Below are 16081 nucleotides of genomic sequence, written 5' to 3'. Positions count from 1 at the left end.
TGTTATAGTTGGTCGTCAGTGTTCGTGTGTCATAATGGATAAGTCGTCGGACTTCGGATCTGAAGATTACAGGTTCGAATGATGTAACACTCGTGTTTTTCCAGTTCTGAAAAGGAAACATACCGTTTTAATGTAGCAATTGAGCAGTACGAAACCGACTGAATGTTGTTGTTGACCATTTTTTGCTTGGAGTTGCTCCTGAGCTTGAAACACACACAACAAGACCGGTGTTAACTAGCGAAATGGTCGGCAGAGTGCCGACACCGTGAGTTTTGACAGGCACTTGCACATCTAAAACAACGTCGGAAAGTAACTCGTTCGGCTTTTGAGTCACATAAAGTATGTGTGTTAATTTTGACGCCACTAGCTATGCATGTTGTCATGCAATTTCTTTACCTCTCAGAAATGATTATGACATAAAAGTGAAGTACGTGACGAGTGTGACGTTAGGAGAACATTAGGCAGCCTGGAGAGATTCTGTATGGGACCACCCAACCCAAACGAGTACTGTGTGACGTGCTACCCGGCAGCTACTCACCGAGGTAGCCGGCTAGCTCAGTCGGTAGAGCGTCAGACTTTTAATCACAAGGTCGTGGGTTCGAGCCACACGCTGGGCGGAACGGAATTTTGTTCCGCTGCAGATGGAAATTACTGTTTTTCTGGTTAACAAGATGTAATGGAAATAGCAACTTTAAACTTTGCCTACGTCTCTATCAGTCGCAAGGAAACTGTATTTGAAGGTGAAGGTGATTTTGTAGACATGTAGGAAAGACATGTTCTGAAATGCAAGTGTTGTTGTTTGGAGAGCACATCGGTTACGTGTCAGATGTGTAGCTAAGCAGTAATGGGTCGCCATAGCTGCAAATATTAGCCGGTAATATGAAGTGTTGTCAGCTGAAGTCTGATTATGCAGACGACCGTAAGTGCGAAGTACCCAAGAGTACCGCTATGACGCGCCTCTTTAGCTCAGTGGTAGAGCACTGGTCTAATAAACCAGGCGTCGTAAGTTCCATCCTCACGGGAGAAAACTGAAATTTGAAAATCAGTTGCGCGTTGTGGCCGTATAGCAAACAGTATCTGTTATGACGAACAATTAGCGACAGGCGTTTTTTTAAGAATTACTCTCAGATGTGATTAAGGCGAATGGCGCAGATAAAGCATTTGCCAAAGCGGTACAGCACAAGGTGGGACGAGGCAGTCTGAATTACATTTAATAGATGTATTTCTCACATATTTCAGAGCCTCTCGCGGTCGTCGTCGTCGTCGTCGTCGTCGTCGTCGTCGTCGTCGTCGCCGCCGGCGCCGCACCTTCAGAAGTAGCAAATGGCCATCGTAACAAATGCGGCGAGGGACGCCCTGCCTTCGATTCCGAATGCTCAAAGTGTGTGGTCTTGTTTCTCAATCTACATTTGGTCGGTCTCGTAAGAGGTTGAATGTAATGAATGGGTGGGAAAGAGCAAGGGGCAGCGGCTGTGTAGAACGAAAACACAAATCCTCAGGGGTGTGAGCGTTTCGAGATGAGTCGTATACATGTTGTAGTTGGTCGTCAGTGACCGTGTGTCATAATGGATAAGTCGTCGGACTTTGGATCTGAAGATTACAGGTTCGAATGATGTAACACTCGTGTTATTCCAGTTCTGAAAAAGAAACATACCGTTTTAATGTAGCAATTGAGCAGTACGAAACCGCCTGAATGTTGCTGTTGACCATTTTTTGCTTGGAGTTGCTCCTGAGCTTGAAACACACACAAGAAGACCGGTGTTAACTAGCGAAATGGTCGGCACAGTGCCGACACCGCGAGTTTTGACTGGCACTTGCACATCTAAAACAACGTCGGAAAGTAACTCGTTCGGCTTTTGAGTCACATAAAGTATGTGTGTTAATTTTGACGCCACTAGCTCTGCATGTTGTCATGCAATTTCTTTACCTCTCAGAAATGATTATGACATAAAAGTGAAGTACGTGACGAGTGTTACGTTAGGAAAACATTAGGCAGCATGGAGAGATTCTGTATGGGACAACCCAACCCAAACGAGTACTGTGTGACGTGCTACCCGGCAGGTACTCACCGAGGTAGACGGCTAGCTCAGTCGGTAGAGAGTCAGACTCTTAATCCCAGGGTCGTGGGTTCGAGCCACACGCTGGGCGGAATGGAATTTTGTTCCGCTGCAGATATAAATTACCGTTTCTCTGATGAACGAGATGTAATGGAAATAGCAACTTTAAACTTTGCCTACGTCTCTGTCAGTCGCAAGGAAGCTGTATTTGAAGGTGAAGGTGATTTTGTAGACATGTGTGAAAGACATGTTCTGAAATGCAAGTGTTGTTGTTTGGAGAGCACATCGGTTACGTGTCAGATGTGTAGCTAAGCAGTAATGGGTCGCCATAGCTGCAAATATTAGCCGGTAATATGAAGTGTTGTCAGCGGAAGTCTGATTATGCAGACGACCGTAAAGGCGAAGTACCCAAGAGTACCGCTAGGCCGCGCCTCTTTAGCTCAGCAGTAGAGCAGTGGTCTAATAAACCAGGGGTCGTAAGCTCCATCCTCACAGGAGAAAGATGAATTTTGGAAATCAGTTGCGCGTTGTGGCCGTATAGCAAACAGTACCTGTGATGACGAACAATTAGCGACAGGCGTTTTTTTAAGAATTACTCTCAGATGTGATTAAGGCGAATGGCGCAGATAAAGCATTTACCAAAGCGGTACAGCATAAGGTGGGACGAGGCAGTCTGAATTACATTTTATAGATGTATTTCTCACATATCTCAGAGCCTGTCGTCGTGGTCGTCGTCGTCGCCGCCGCTTCTGCAGAAGTAGCAAATGGCGATCGTAGCAAATGCGGCGAGGGACGCCCTGCCTTCGATTCCGAATGCACAAAGTGTGTGGTCTTGTTTCTCAGTCTATATTTGGTCGGACTCGTAAGAGGTTGAATGTAACGAATGGGTGGGAAAGAGCAAGGGGCAGCGGCTGTGCAGAACGAAAACACAATTCCTCAGGGTGTTAGCGTTTCGAGATGAGTCGTATACAAGTTATAGTTGGTCGCCAGTGACCATGTGGCCTAATGGATCAGGCGTCCGACTTCGGATCTGAAGATTACAGGTTCGAATCCTGTCACGCTCGTGTTTTTCCAGTTCTGAAAAACAAACCTACTGTTTTAATGTAGCAATTGAGCAGTACGAAACCGTCTGAATGTTGCTGTTGACCGTTTTTTGCTTGGAGTTGCTCTTGAGCTTGAAACACACACAACAAGACCGGTGTCACAAAAGGTATGTGTGTTAATTTGGCGCCACTAGCTCTGCGTGTTGTTATGCAACTTCTTTTCCTCTCAGAAATGATTATGACATAAAAGTGAAGTACGTGACGAGTGTGACGTTAGGAAAACATTAGGCAGCATGGAGAGATTCTGTATGGGACCACCCAACCCAAACGAGTATTGTGTGACGTGCTAACCGGCAGGCATTAACAGAAGCAGCCGGCTAGCTCCGTCGGTACAGCGTGAGACACTTAATTCCAGGGTCGTTGGTTCGAGACCTACGCTGGGCGTAAGGGAAATTTGTTCCGCTGCAAATGTAAATTACGGTTTTTCTGATTAACGCGATGTAATGGAAATAGCAACTTTAAACTTTGGCTACGTCTCTGTCAGTCGCAAGGAAACTGTATTTGAAGGCGAAGGTGATTTTGTAGACATGTATGAAAGACATGATCTGAAAAGCAAGTGTTGTTGTTCGGAGAGCACATCGGTTACGTGTCAGATGTGTAGCCAAGCAGTAATGGGTCGCCATAGCTACAAATATTAGCCGGTAAAAAAAAAAAAAAAAAAAAAAAAAAAAAAAAAAAAAGTGGTACAGCACTGGTGCAGTAAACCAGGGGTCGTAAGTTCCATCCTCAGAGGAGGAAGACGGATTTTGGAAATCAGTTTCGCGTCGTGGCCGTATAGAAAACAATATCTGTGATGACGAACAATTAGCGACAGGCGTTTTATTAAGAATTACTCTCAGATGTGATTAAGGCGAATGGCGCAGATAAAGCATTTTTTTTTTAATTCTTTATTTCCATAAAAGAATGTTAATTTTACATCTAGCCCACTGCCTTATTTGATTAGTGGGCCAAGTTAGTTATACAAGGATAATTAGCAGCTAATTCTAAGTCCTATGTAGTAACTAGTTAGTATATAAGTGAACAGTAAGCAATGGGCAACATTAGTGTTAGTTTACTACAAACATTTAATCTTAAGACTAGTTACTAATCCTACAGCGTTACAGTTGTGTCAGCTAATTTATATAAACCTACTATAGAGCCTTGCTCATTGAGCTAATCCCAATGAGCGTGCCCCTGACACTGGGCAGGCCAAGATGGTAATCGCTGCAGGTTACTAATAATAATGTCTAAAAACTAAGTCCTACAACTAACTTATCCTAATGTCAAGTCCGGTGCGTTGTCTGGTTCGGTAAGGCTGCACCCCACACCCCAGAATCCTGTGGCGCGGCGGATTCAGACTGAGGAAGTCGGCCTTTCCGCGCCCAGGCGGTTTGGGAGTAGGGTATCAAACTCTATCTGTGTCCTGGTTTATCTCTTTCTTGTACTACTATAGTTCTTTCAGGTAGTCCTTTAGGACTTTCTGAGATACCGCGTTAGCCAGTTTATTTATGATGTCGAAAGTGTCGTGATGTCTGATTAGTCTATATGTGTCGTTGTGTGGTAGTTGGTCCCGCAGTACTGAGGCCACATCATTGAAAAGGGGGCACTCGTAGACTACATGGTCAGGAGTACCCTCCGGAACACCACAGTCACACGCAGGTGTCGCCTTTTTACCAAATCGACATAGATATGTCGAGTACGGTCCATGTCCAGTGAGGAAGTGGATGAGTCCCCGGGATGGATCGAAATGTGACATTTCCATCCTTTCCCTGACATCTGGTAGGAGCTCAAAGGTTCGACGCCCTGTTTCTTCGGTTTCCCACGAAAGTTGCCATAGCAGCTCCCCTTTTTTCCTAATCTCTACTTTATTTTCAGTCCTGCTGCCCAGAATTTCCTCGGTTTTTTCCAAATTCCACTATTTAGTCCAGTACCAAGCGGCCTGCTCCCGAATTTTGATATCCAGGGGGCAAAGCCCCATAATAACTAACAGGGCTCCTCCCGGTGTAGTTCTGTATGCCCCCACTGATCTCAGGATCATATTTCTCTGCACTCTCCTCACTGTCATGGCGGGCACCACCCTCATGAGCCTGTGTGCCCAGACTCCGGATCCGTAACCCACTATGGATGTTAGTATACTGTTATGATAGAGTTTGATGAGATGTGGTGGAAGATGAAACCGCTTGTGCTCAATGGAGATGAGGTTGTTGAGTACCTGTAAAGCTCTTTGAGTTACGGTTTCGATGTGTCTACCAAAAGTCCACCTTTCATCAATGATGATACCAAGGTAGCGTGTCTCACGTCGCCGGAGAACTGGTGATCCATCTATCCTAACAGTTGGGTTACGAGCTAATTGTCCCTTTAGAAGAAGATATGTAGACTTGGCCGGTGAAATTGTCATTTTTGTCTTGCGGCACCACAGTTGGAGTGTGTTTATTGTTCTCTCGATCTTAGGCTCTATGTCTTCTTGGCTACGGCCGCCGACCAGTAGGAGGAGATCATCTGCTTAGGCTATCACCTCCAGCACTTCATCACTTTGTTGTAATGTATCTAGTAAGGGTTCCATGTGGATGTCCCAGAACAGCGGACCCAGTACGGAACCCTGGGGACATCCCTTGGTGATAGTTTTCCTTACTCTTGTGCTAGCAGATGATAGCCAGACCTCCCGATCTTCACAATAGCTCCTCAGACAGCCATATAGCGGCCCTGGACACTCCTTCTCCCTTAAGCAGGAGAAGAGCGAAGGCCACCACAGGTTGTCGAAGGCGCCACTTATATCCACCATGATGCCAACAACGTACTTGTACGGGGTAGAGCCGCAGACCTCGGCCGCCCGGGCGATTGCATCAGATGCCGATCGTCCAGGCCTGAAGCCAAACTGCCTGTTGCTCATTCCGCACAGCACTCGGTGTGCAGCCAGTCTATCAGCCAGAAGTCTCTCCAGAATCTTCCCAAGCAGATCAAGCAGGCAGATAGGTCTATAAGATTTAGTTTCTGCTGGGTCTTTGTCAGCCCCTTTCTTTATAATTACCACATTTGCCCTCTTCCATATTCGAGGGAACTTCTTCTGCCTGAGGCATTCGTTATATAAATGAGTTAGAGGGGCGACTATCTGGGGGGCCAGGAATTGCACCACTTCCGCCACAATACCGTCTGGCCCAGGAGCTTTTCCTCTCTTCAGGGAATTTATATGGGCAGCTACCTCTTCTTCTGAGAATGGGTAGACTGCCATATCATTTTCATACGCATTGTTGTTATTCTCCCGCAGCTGCCGTTGTTCGTCTGTCTCATCCGCAGTATCATCAGGCAACAGGGAGTGGAGAAGGACCTCAGCAGTTTCCTGCCAAGACCCCGTCATCCGGTCCCCATGCCTGACGGTTGAAAGCTCCATCGGAGAACGGATCTTTTCCCGGACAAGCCTGTAGGGAACTCCCCATGGGTCTAATGCTAATTGGTTCAGAACAAAGTGTTCCCAACTCTTTGTTCTAACTTCCCGTAGCTGTTTTTGGAAGTTATCTTTGGCTTCCCGGTAAAGCTGCAGCCATCTTTGTCTTTCTTGCCAGACGACACTGCGCTGGTAGTGCCTCCTGAGCCTTCTGACCGACCGGCGCATCTCCTCTAGTTCAGCAGACCATGGTGATGGAGAGGCCGCCATGGCCCTCCTCCTAGTAGGTACGGCTGCTTTGACTGCTCGAGTTATTACTGAGACCAGTTCTTCGGCTCTGTTGTCAACGTCAAGGTCTCTGTGGTCGTCACCCTCTGATAACGGAGGAATGTCGCACTCCCCAGCAAGTCTCTCCCAGTCGGCTCTATTGTAATTGTATTGTATTTCCCACCCCCTGGCCCAGCGGCTCTCGCCATCTCCTATGTTGAAAGTAATGAGATTGTGGTCACTTGTAGTGGCATTCTCAACTACTTTCCATTGCTGGATTAGGTATGCTGCGTTTGGCGTAGCCAGGGTCACGTCGATGTTTGTGCCTTGGCCCCCTCCCGCCGCATAGGTCGGAGGGTTGCCTGGCTTGTTAGCCACTACAAGCTGCAAGGCCATGATGGCTTCTTCTGCCTTCTCTCCATTGGGATCCCTGGTGCCGCTGTACCATAGGGGGGATTTGGCATTCATATCGGCAGTCACAAATGTTTTCCGCCCCCGCAACGCCGTGATAGCTGTGGTGAGATGAGCTAGGTGTCTTTCAATATCATCACCATATTGGAAGTATGTGTTGATCATAATAATAGCTCCTGCTGGAGACTGCAGCTCCACGACGTTGCAGTGGCTGGTTGTGAACTGCGTTAGGACTGTAGCCCTTATCAGTTTGTTTGTAATAATAATTGCCGCTTTTGGGTCTTCTCCTCTGCAGACGACTTGCCAGGTCGCAGCTGTGAAAGCTATCTTCCCGTTTAGGGAGTACGGCTCCTGCAGGCAGACCACATCCAGTCTCCTCTCCTCCACTTCCCTTCGTAACTCCTGCATGACAAGTCTGCTGTTATGAGTGTTGAGTTGGCCAATGGTAATTTCCGTCATGTAGTTGTCTATGGAGTGTATGTGTGAATTCTGTCATGAAGCCATGTTTTGTTCCAGTCAAATGTGATACGTCCATTTGCCAGAACTGCTTGTCGATAAATTTCATTCAGGTCGAATTTTTCTCCACGTCTGTCAAAGACTTTCTTTAGTAGGTCACGCAGGGCTCCGAAGTCAGTGGGGAGATTCACTGACTTGAGTTGAATTCTGTCCACAGCCTCCATTACCGAGAAGGTGACTCTCTGTCCATATTCATGTCCCACCCGAACCACATGTCTCAAGGCAGTGGTCAGGGTAGTCGGCTGCTCCAGCCTCGCCAGTTGCATGGTGAGTTCAAGGTTTGGATAGACTCTAACTGGATCGACAGGTGGCAGTCTCACTACAGGATCTTTTGTTGCATCTGGTTCACTTGAACTAGTTATTTTATTTTCTTGAACTGGTTGTTTTGTTGTTATATTTAATTCTGCTGAGACTGCCACCGTCTCTGGTACAGGATGCCGTTGCCGTAGGTCTTTAGTCGGCCTTGTTTCCCTGCTTGGGGAGGAGGGGAGCGTGACTGCCAGAGGCCTCGTTTGTGTCCCTCTATCCGTAGTGGTAGAGTCGGTTTGAGTGCCTTTATCTACGGTTCTGGTTGTGGTGCCCATGTGCAACCTCAAGAAAAGCTTGAAGGCACTCGCCCTCATGGCATCCCTCCTCCTTTTGCTAGGGGATTTCCTTTTGGGCATCCTGTTGGCTTTGGTTTGATCAGCCATAGTCTATTCTTGAAATAAGCCTTTGTTCCAGAAGTCTGTAGGTGGGGCAGCTACGTCCCATGGTACCACAGGGCTTTTTACCCCGTCTCTTGCAGGGGATACAAACCGCCGCAGCCCTACAGTCCTTCCTGACATGGCCATCCTCGCCACATTTCGAGCAGGCCGACCCCCTGGTACAGTGCCTCAAAACGTGGTCGAGATCTCCACAATTGTGGCAACGTGGTACGACCAGAAAGTCGCGTGTGTTAATGGCGTGAAAGCCGACGTATAGTCTGCCCATTGCTGTAATTTTTTTCCACATGTGAGCGGAGACCTCGGCAACGTGATGGACCACATCACGGTCCCGAGGCCCAGTTTTGAATCTCAAATTGAAATTTGCTTTAAATTCTTCTTCTGTCATATCTTCAAAATTCTGAGCCTTTATAGATTTTTGCAGTTCTTCATTCGTCATGACTGTTGGTACATCATACAAGATGACCAATGGGTTTCTTTTCCTTGGTGGCTCGCATTTGACCACCGAGTTTAGTTTTGCATTACTTAACAGTTTCTCTTTGTCCTCTTCTGAAGCTACTTCAACAATAACAGAGTTTCTGCTGGGTTTTACCTTATTTATTTTAATTTTGTCTTTTGCTGGATTGATAGTTGTCGTAAGCAATTCCTGGATTTTTTTTATGCTAGTGTCCTGACCAGGCAGGGTCCTTAGGAATACCGTTGTGTCTGATCTTTTAGTGACTTTTGCAATGGCATCCTTTGTAGTCTGCGGTTTTGGTGGCGCTTGTGCGACCACCGCTGCCCAGGTCTTTCCGGGTTGTTTCCTTAGTCCCTCATTTTCTTTTGTAAGTTCTTCTACACGGCCCTCAAGCTTGGCGTTTGCGATAGCCCACGCCGCCAGTTCATTTTTGATTATAGTCAGAGCCGCTTGACTAATTTTACCATTTTTGATATGTTGCTCGAGGAGCAATGATATTCTCGTGTGTCTTTGTAGGACATTTTCCTCAGTTGCCTGTCCCGACTCGTCCTGAGGAGCGGGTTCAGACATCACGGAAGCACGCGTTGGCGCACTCGAATCACTCGTTTCTGGTGTAGCCATGATGAACGAGTGATAAAAAAAAGGGGTGGGAGCCCGTCTCTTGCCCCGGACCGGCTCCTCTGGCATGGGAGGGGGGGGGGGGGGGGACATTCTGCAGCTCGCTCACCGACCTCGCCCCTAGGTCAAGAGCACTCCAGAGCTGCTGGGTTCAGCGCGCCGTTTCCAGCGCACTGGTCCCCCTCGGTGACTTCGTCATCGGCGATTTCACGCGACGCACCCCGGCAACTGCACCCTGCACTCCGGAGAGGCGGATGCACCTCTCGCCCTTCGCCGCCTACTTGCCCGAGTTTCCACCTCTCGGCCAGGGACCCACTCCTACTCAGGTGGCGGGCCGGTCCCCCAGGCGTTCGGCGGTCTGGACCCATCTAACCTGGCCCAGGCGATGTTACCACCACCTGGGTTTGGCAGAACACGCCCCGGATACCCAGGGGCGCGGCGAAGCACCCTTGCCGACACGCGCCGCGATCCCACGCCGACAAACGAGATCGCCGGCATGCAGAGCACCTGTTGTTCTGTAAACTGCGAAAAGAAGGGACTGATGTATGGTCCCTCGACACAGCTCCCCCTGTGCCATGCACCCTTCGCTTTCGCATCGGGTTGGGTCGCAGCTCTCCCTTTTGTCGCAAGGCAAAATGCCAAGCTTAACGTCTGGCACCACGGGAAGGCGGAAAGAGCCACTTGGGAAGGAGAGGCTATAAGAGACGCATCACTTCCCCTGTGAGGACTGCCGCGGCACGCCCGTCTGGAAGCGATACGCCCCAGTGCGAGCCTCCGTGCCTTACGGCGCGCCGGCTACGGGCGGGCCCGCGCGACCGACCTCACGCCAGATAAAGCATTTGCCAAAGCGGTACAGCATAAGGTGGGACGAGGCAGTCTGAATTACATTTTATAGATGTATTTCTCACATATCTCAGAGCCTCTCGCGGTCGTCGTCGTCGTCGTCGCCGCCGCCGACGCTTCTGCAGAAGTAGCAAATGGCCATCGTAGCAAATGCGGCGAGGGACTCCCTGCCTTCGATTCCGAATGCACAAAGTGTGTGGTCTTGTTTCCCAGTCTATATTTGGTCGGTCTCGTAAGAGGTTGAATGTAACGAATGGGTGGGAAAGAGCAAGGGGCAGCGGCTGTGCAGAACGAAAACACAATTCCTCAGGGTGTGAGCGTTTCGAGATGAGTCGTATACAAGTTATATTTGGTCTTCAGTGACCGCGTGGCCTAATCGATGAGGCGTCGGACTTCGGATCTGAAGATTACTGGTTCGAATCCTGTCACGCTCGTATTTTTCCAGTTCTGAAAAAGAAACATACCGTTTTAATGTAGCAATTGAGCAGTACGAAACCGTCTGAATGTTGCTGTTGACCATTTTTTTCTTGGAGCTGCTCTTGAGCTTGAAACACACACAACAAGACCGGTGTTAACTAGCGAAATGGTCGGCAGGGTGCCGTCACCGCGAGTTTTGACTGGCACTTGCACATCTAAAACAACGTCGGAAAGTAACTCGTTCGGCTTTTGAGTCACATCAAGTATGTGTGTTAATATTGACGCCACTAGCTCTGCATGTTGTCATGCAATTCCTTTACCTCTCAGAAATGATTATGAGATAAAAGTGAAGTACGTGACGAGTGTGACGTTAGGAAAACATTAGGCAGCATGGAGAGAATCTGTATGGGACCACCCAACCCAAACGAGTACTGTGTGACTTGCTACCCGGCAGGTATTACCCGAGGCAGCCGGCTAGCTAAGTCGGTAGAGCGTGAGACTCTTAATCCCAGGGTTGTGGGTTCCAGCTCCACGCTGGGCGGAACGGAATTTTGTTCCGCTGCAGATGTAAATTACCGTTTTTCTGATTAACGTGATATAATGTAAATAGCAACTTTAAACTTTGCCTACGTCTCTGTCAGTCGCAAGGAAACTGTATTTGAAGGTGAAGGTGATTTTGTAGACATGTGTGAAAGACATGTTCTGAAATGCAAGTGTTGTTGTTTGGAGAGCACATCGGTTACGTGTCAGATGTGTAGCCAAGCAGTAATGGGTCGCCATAGCTGCAAATATTAGAAGCTAATATGAAGTGTTGTCAGCTGAAGTCTGATGATGCAGGCGACCGTAAGGCCGAAGTACGCAAGAGTACCGCTAGGCCGCGCCTCTTTAGCTCAGTGGAAGAGCACTGGTGTAATAAACCAGGGGTGGTAAGTTCCATCCTCAGAGTAGGAAGACGGATGTTGGAAATCAGTTTCGCGTCGTGGCCGTATAGCAAACAGTATCTGTGATGACGAACAATTAGCGACAGGCGTTTTATGAAAAATTACTCTCAAATGGGACTAAGGCGAATGGCGCAGATAAAGCATTTGCCAAAGCGGTACAGCATAAGGTGGGACGAGGCAGTCTGAATTACATTTTATAGATGTATTTCTCACATATCTCAGAGCCTCTCGCGGTCGTCGTCGTCGTCGTCGTCGTCGTCGTCGTCGTCGTCGTCGTCGTCGTCGTCGTCGCCGCCGCCGACGCTTCTGCAGAAGTAGCAAATGGCCATCGTAGCAAATGCGGCGAGGGACTCCCTGCCTTCGATTCCGAATGCACAAAGTGTATGGTCTTGTTTCCCAGTCTATATTTGGTCGGTCTCGTAAGAGGTTGAATGTAACGAATGGGTGGGAAAGAGCAAGGGGCAGCGGCTGTGCAGAACGAAAACACAATTCCTCAGGGTGTTAGCGTTTCGAGATGAGTCGTATACAAGTTATAGTTGGTCGCCAGTGACCATGTGGCCTAATGGATCAGGCGTCCGACTTCGGATCTGAAGATTACAGGTTCGAATCCTGTCACGCTCGTGTTTTTCCAGTTCTGAAAAACAAACCTACTGTTTTAATGTAGCAATTGAGCAGTACGAAACCGTCTGAATGTTGCTGTTGACCGTTTTTTGCTTGGAGTTGCTCTTGAGCTTGAAACACACACAACAAGACCGGTGTTATCTAGCGAAATGGTCGGCAGGGTGCCGTCACCGCGAGTTTTGACTGGCACTTGCACGTCTAAAACAACGTCGGAAAGTAAATCGTTCGGCTTTTGAGTCACATCAAGTATGTGTGTTAATTTTGACGCCACTAGCTCTGCATGTTGTCATGCAACTCCTTTACCTCTCAGAAATGATTATGAAATAAAAGTGAAGTACGTGACTAGTGTGACGTTAGGAAAACATTAGGCAGCATGGAGAGATTCTGTATGGGACCACCCAACCCAAACGAGTACAGTGTGACTTGCTACCCGGGAGGCATTAACCGAGGCACCCGGCTATCTAAGTCGGTAGAGCGTGAGGCTCTTAATCCCAGTGTTGTGGGTTCGAGCCCCACGCTGGGAGGAGCGGAATTTTGTTCCGCTGCAGATGTAAATTACCCTTTTTCTGATTAACGTGATATAATGTAAATAGCAACTTTAAACTGTGCCTACGTCTCTGTCAGTCAAAAGGAAACTGTATTTGAACGTGAAGGTGATTTTGTAGACATGTGTGAAAGACCTGTTCTGAAATGCAAGTGTTGTTGTTTGGAGAGCACATCGGTTACGTGTCAGATGTGTAGCCAAGCAGTAATGGGTCGCCATAGCTGCAAATATTAGAAGCTAATATGAAGTGTTGTCAGCTGAAGTCTGATGATGCAGGCGACCGTAAGGCCGAAGGACGCAAGAGTACCGCTAGGCCGCGCCTCTTTAGCTCAGTGGAAGAGCACTGGTGTAATAAACCAGGGGTGGTAAGTTCCATCCTCAGAGGAGGGAGACGAATTTTGGAAATCAGTTTCGCGTTGTGGCCGTATAGCAAACAGTATCTGTGATGACGAACAACTAGCGACAGGCGTTTTATTAAGAATTACTCTCAGATGTGATTAAGGCGAATGGCGCAGATAAAGCATTTGCCAAAGCGGTACAGCATAAGGTGGGACGAGGCAGTCTGAATTACATTTTATAGATGTATTTCTCACATATCTTAGAGCCTGTCGTCGTCGTCGTCGTCGTCGTCGTCGTCGTCGTCGTCGTCGTCGTCGTCGTCGCCGCCGCTTCTGCAGAAGTAGCAAATGGCCATCATAGCAAATGCGGTGAGGGACGCCCTGCCTTCGATTCCGAATGCACGAAGCGTGTGGTCTTGTTTCCCAGTCTATATTTGGTCGGTCTCGTAAGAGGTTGAATGTAACGAATAGGTGGGAAAGAGCAAGGGGCAGCGGCTGTGCAGAACGAAAACACAATTACTCAGGGTGTGAGCGTTTCGAGATGAGTCGTATACAAGTTATAGTTGGTCGTCAGTGACCGTCTGGCCTAATGGATCAGTCGGCAACCTCCTCTCCGAACAACTCAATTCCCGTCGTTCCGCCATCTTCCTTTCCCTCGACCTCGAACGCGCATATGACCGTGTGTGGCATTCCGGTCTCCTTTTCAAGCTCCAAACCTTTGCTCTTCCTCTCAACTATGTCCGTCTGGTCGCTTCCTTCCTTTCCCACCGTCCTTCCTATGTCACCATCCACAACACTGATTCCTACGCCTTCTACCCCTCCGCCGGTGTGCCCCAAGGTTCCGTCCTTTCCCCTCTTCTCTACCTCCTTTACACGGCAGACATGCCTCCACCTGCACCTCCCCTACACCTTCTCCAGTACGCCGATGACACTGCCTTCCTTGCCCTCGCTCCCACCCTGCAACGCTCCCAGCACCTTCTCCAATCCTATCTTGACCGGTTCACCACTTGGTGTAACCAGTGGTTGCTCAAGGTCAATCCTTCCAAGACCCAGGCGATCATTGTAGGCAAAACCACTCGTTCCTTCCGTCTCCTTGATTTCTATCTTACTATTTATGGCCGTCCCATCACCCTCACACCTACTCTCAAGTACCTTGGTGTCACCCTCGACCGTCGCCTCTCCTGGAACCCACATCTCCGGACGATCCAAGCCAAGGCACGCTCCCGCCTCCGCCTCCTTAAGCTCCTTTCTGGCCGTACATGGGGTCTGGACCCTTCCACCATCCTCTACACCTACAAGTCCCTCATCCGTCCTATCCTTTGCTATGCTCATCCCGCCTGGATCTCTGCCCCTCCTACCTTCTACAAGTCCATTCAGATCCTAGAACGCCATGCGCTCCGCCTCGCCTATCGCATCCGTCTCCCTTCCCCCACGCGGATCCTCTATGACCTGATTCCCTTCCCGCACCTCCTCCTTTTCCTCGAACGGTTACGGATCCTCTACACCTCCCGCAAGCTTGATCCTCCACACCCTCTTGTCTCTCCCATCCTCTCCCACCCCAACCCGCTGCCGCGCCTGCATTCCTATATCCCACCTGCTCTCCATCTTTACACCCTCCACACCCTCTCCCTCGGTGGCTTCCGTCAACTCCCCCTCCCTGATGATGCCCTCCTCCCCTCCATCTACCCCTCCTACCAACTTTGAGCCTTACCTTCCCTCTCCTCTCCTTTTCCTGTAGGCACCCTCTCTCCCTTCTCTCCCTCCCTCCCCTCCCCTTTCTCCTTGGGCTTCCACTCCCCCTACCCTCCCCCTTCTCCTCCATCCCTCTCCTCCACTGGCATCTTCCCCTCCCCCTCTCTCTCCTCTTCCCCACACCTTTTCCCCTTGGCAGGCCACGACTCTGCTGTCTTCCATCAGTTACTTTCATCGTCCTACGCCGAAGACCATCGCATGTGTTTGTGCCTCGACTCTCCTGCAGTGTGTTTGTGTTTCGTCGTTTGTGCTCCGCTGGTTCACGTGTGGCCATCTGCCATCTGCGTTTGTGCACCGTGTTTCTCCGCTTTTATCCATTGTGCTACGCACGTGACCGACTCCGTTTTAACTCTGTTTTGTCTACTGTTTGTACCCCGCCGTCTTGATTGTTTTTATATCTCACTCATCTCTGTTCTGTGTATACTCTGAGGCCGAAGAGCGGCATACTTGGTCCGCTGCCGGCCTACCTGTTTGTCACAGGTATTAAAATCACAATAAAGGAAAAAAAAAAAAAAAAAAAAAAAAAAAAATCAGTCGGCAGTCAGCCAGCGGCTGCGCTGGAGGTCGGACGTGCCGTGCTGTGTGCTGTGCTGCGTTAGCTCCGCGTGGTAAGTCTCTGCTCTTGCTGCAACGCGTCGCTGTCTATAGTATTTGTGTAGACATGAAAAAGAATTAAGAGATGTCGCAACCGCAACGAAAAGATACTTTGAAATTCACGTTTGATCGCAACTTTGTCCGACCGAGGTCATTTGATGTTGAACAGTGGTTAGAGGATGATGTTAAAATAGGACTTGATGATATTATCGGCATACATTTCTCGATTATGAACAGTGTGGTTTTCGTGAAACTTGCCAGTCCAGAATTGTGTGAAAGGATAGTTCGATCTTGTGGTGGCATTCTGAAATTTAAACATGCTGACGGAAATGTTGGGGAGGTTACCGTTGCCCATGCTGGTCTAGGTATTCGGACCGTGCGAGTCTTTGAACTTCCCTTTGAAATTACAAGTGACCAGATAAATGCTGTTATTGCTCCATACGGGAAAGTTTTGAGTAATATTGCCGAACGGTGGTCTGCTGCACACAAATTCCCTGTTTTGAATGGTGTGCGCCAATTAAAAGTCGAATTGCAGAA

At 48.8% G+C, this 16081-nt stretch overlaps 1 non-coding gene across 1 annotated transcript; it reads left to right on the top strand.

Moving 5' to 3' along the window:
- The first annotated feature begins 544 nt into the window (after positions 1–544).
- Trnak-uuu (transfer RNA lysine (anticodon UUU)) lies at positions 545–617 on the top strand. The gene has a single exon. It is a non-coding gene; the product is annotated as a tRNA-Lys (tRNA).
- Positions 618–16081: the final 15464 nt, after the last annotated feature.

The sequence above is a fragment of the Schistocerca gregaria genome, unplaced genomic scaffold (genome assembly GCF_023897955.1).
Source record: "Schistocerca gregaria isolate iqSchGreg1 unplaced genomic scaffold, iqSchGreg1.2 ptg000131l, whole genome shotgun sequence".
NCBI lineage: Eukaryota > Metazoa > Arthropoda > Insecta > Orthoptera > Acrididae > Schistocerca > Schistocerca gregaria.
This window is presented reverse-complemented; position numbering and strand designations above follow the sequence as displayed.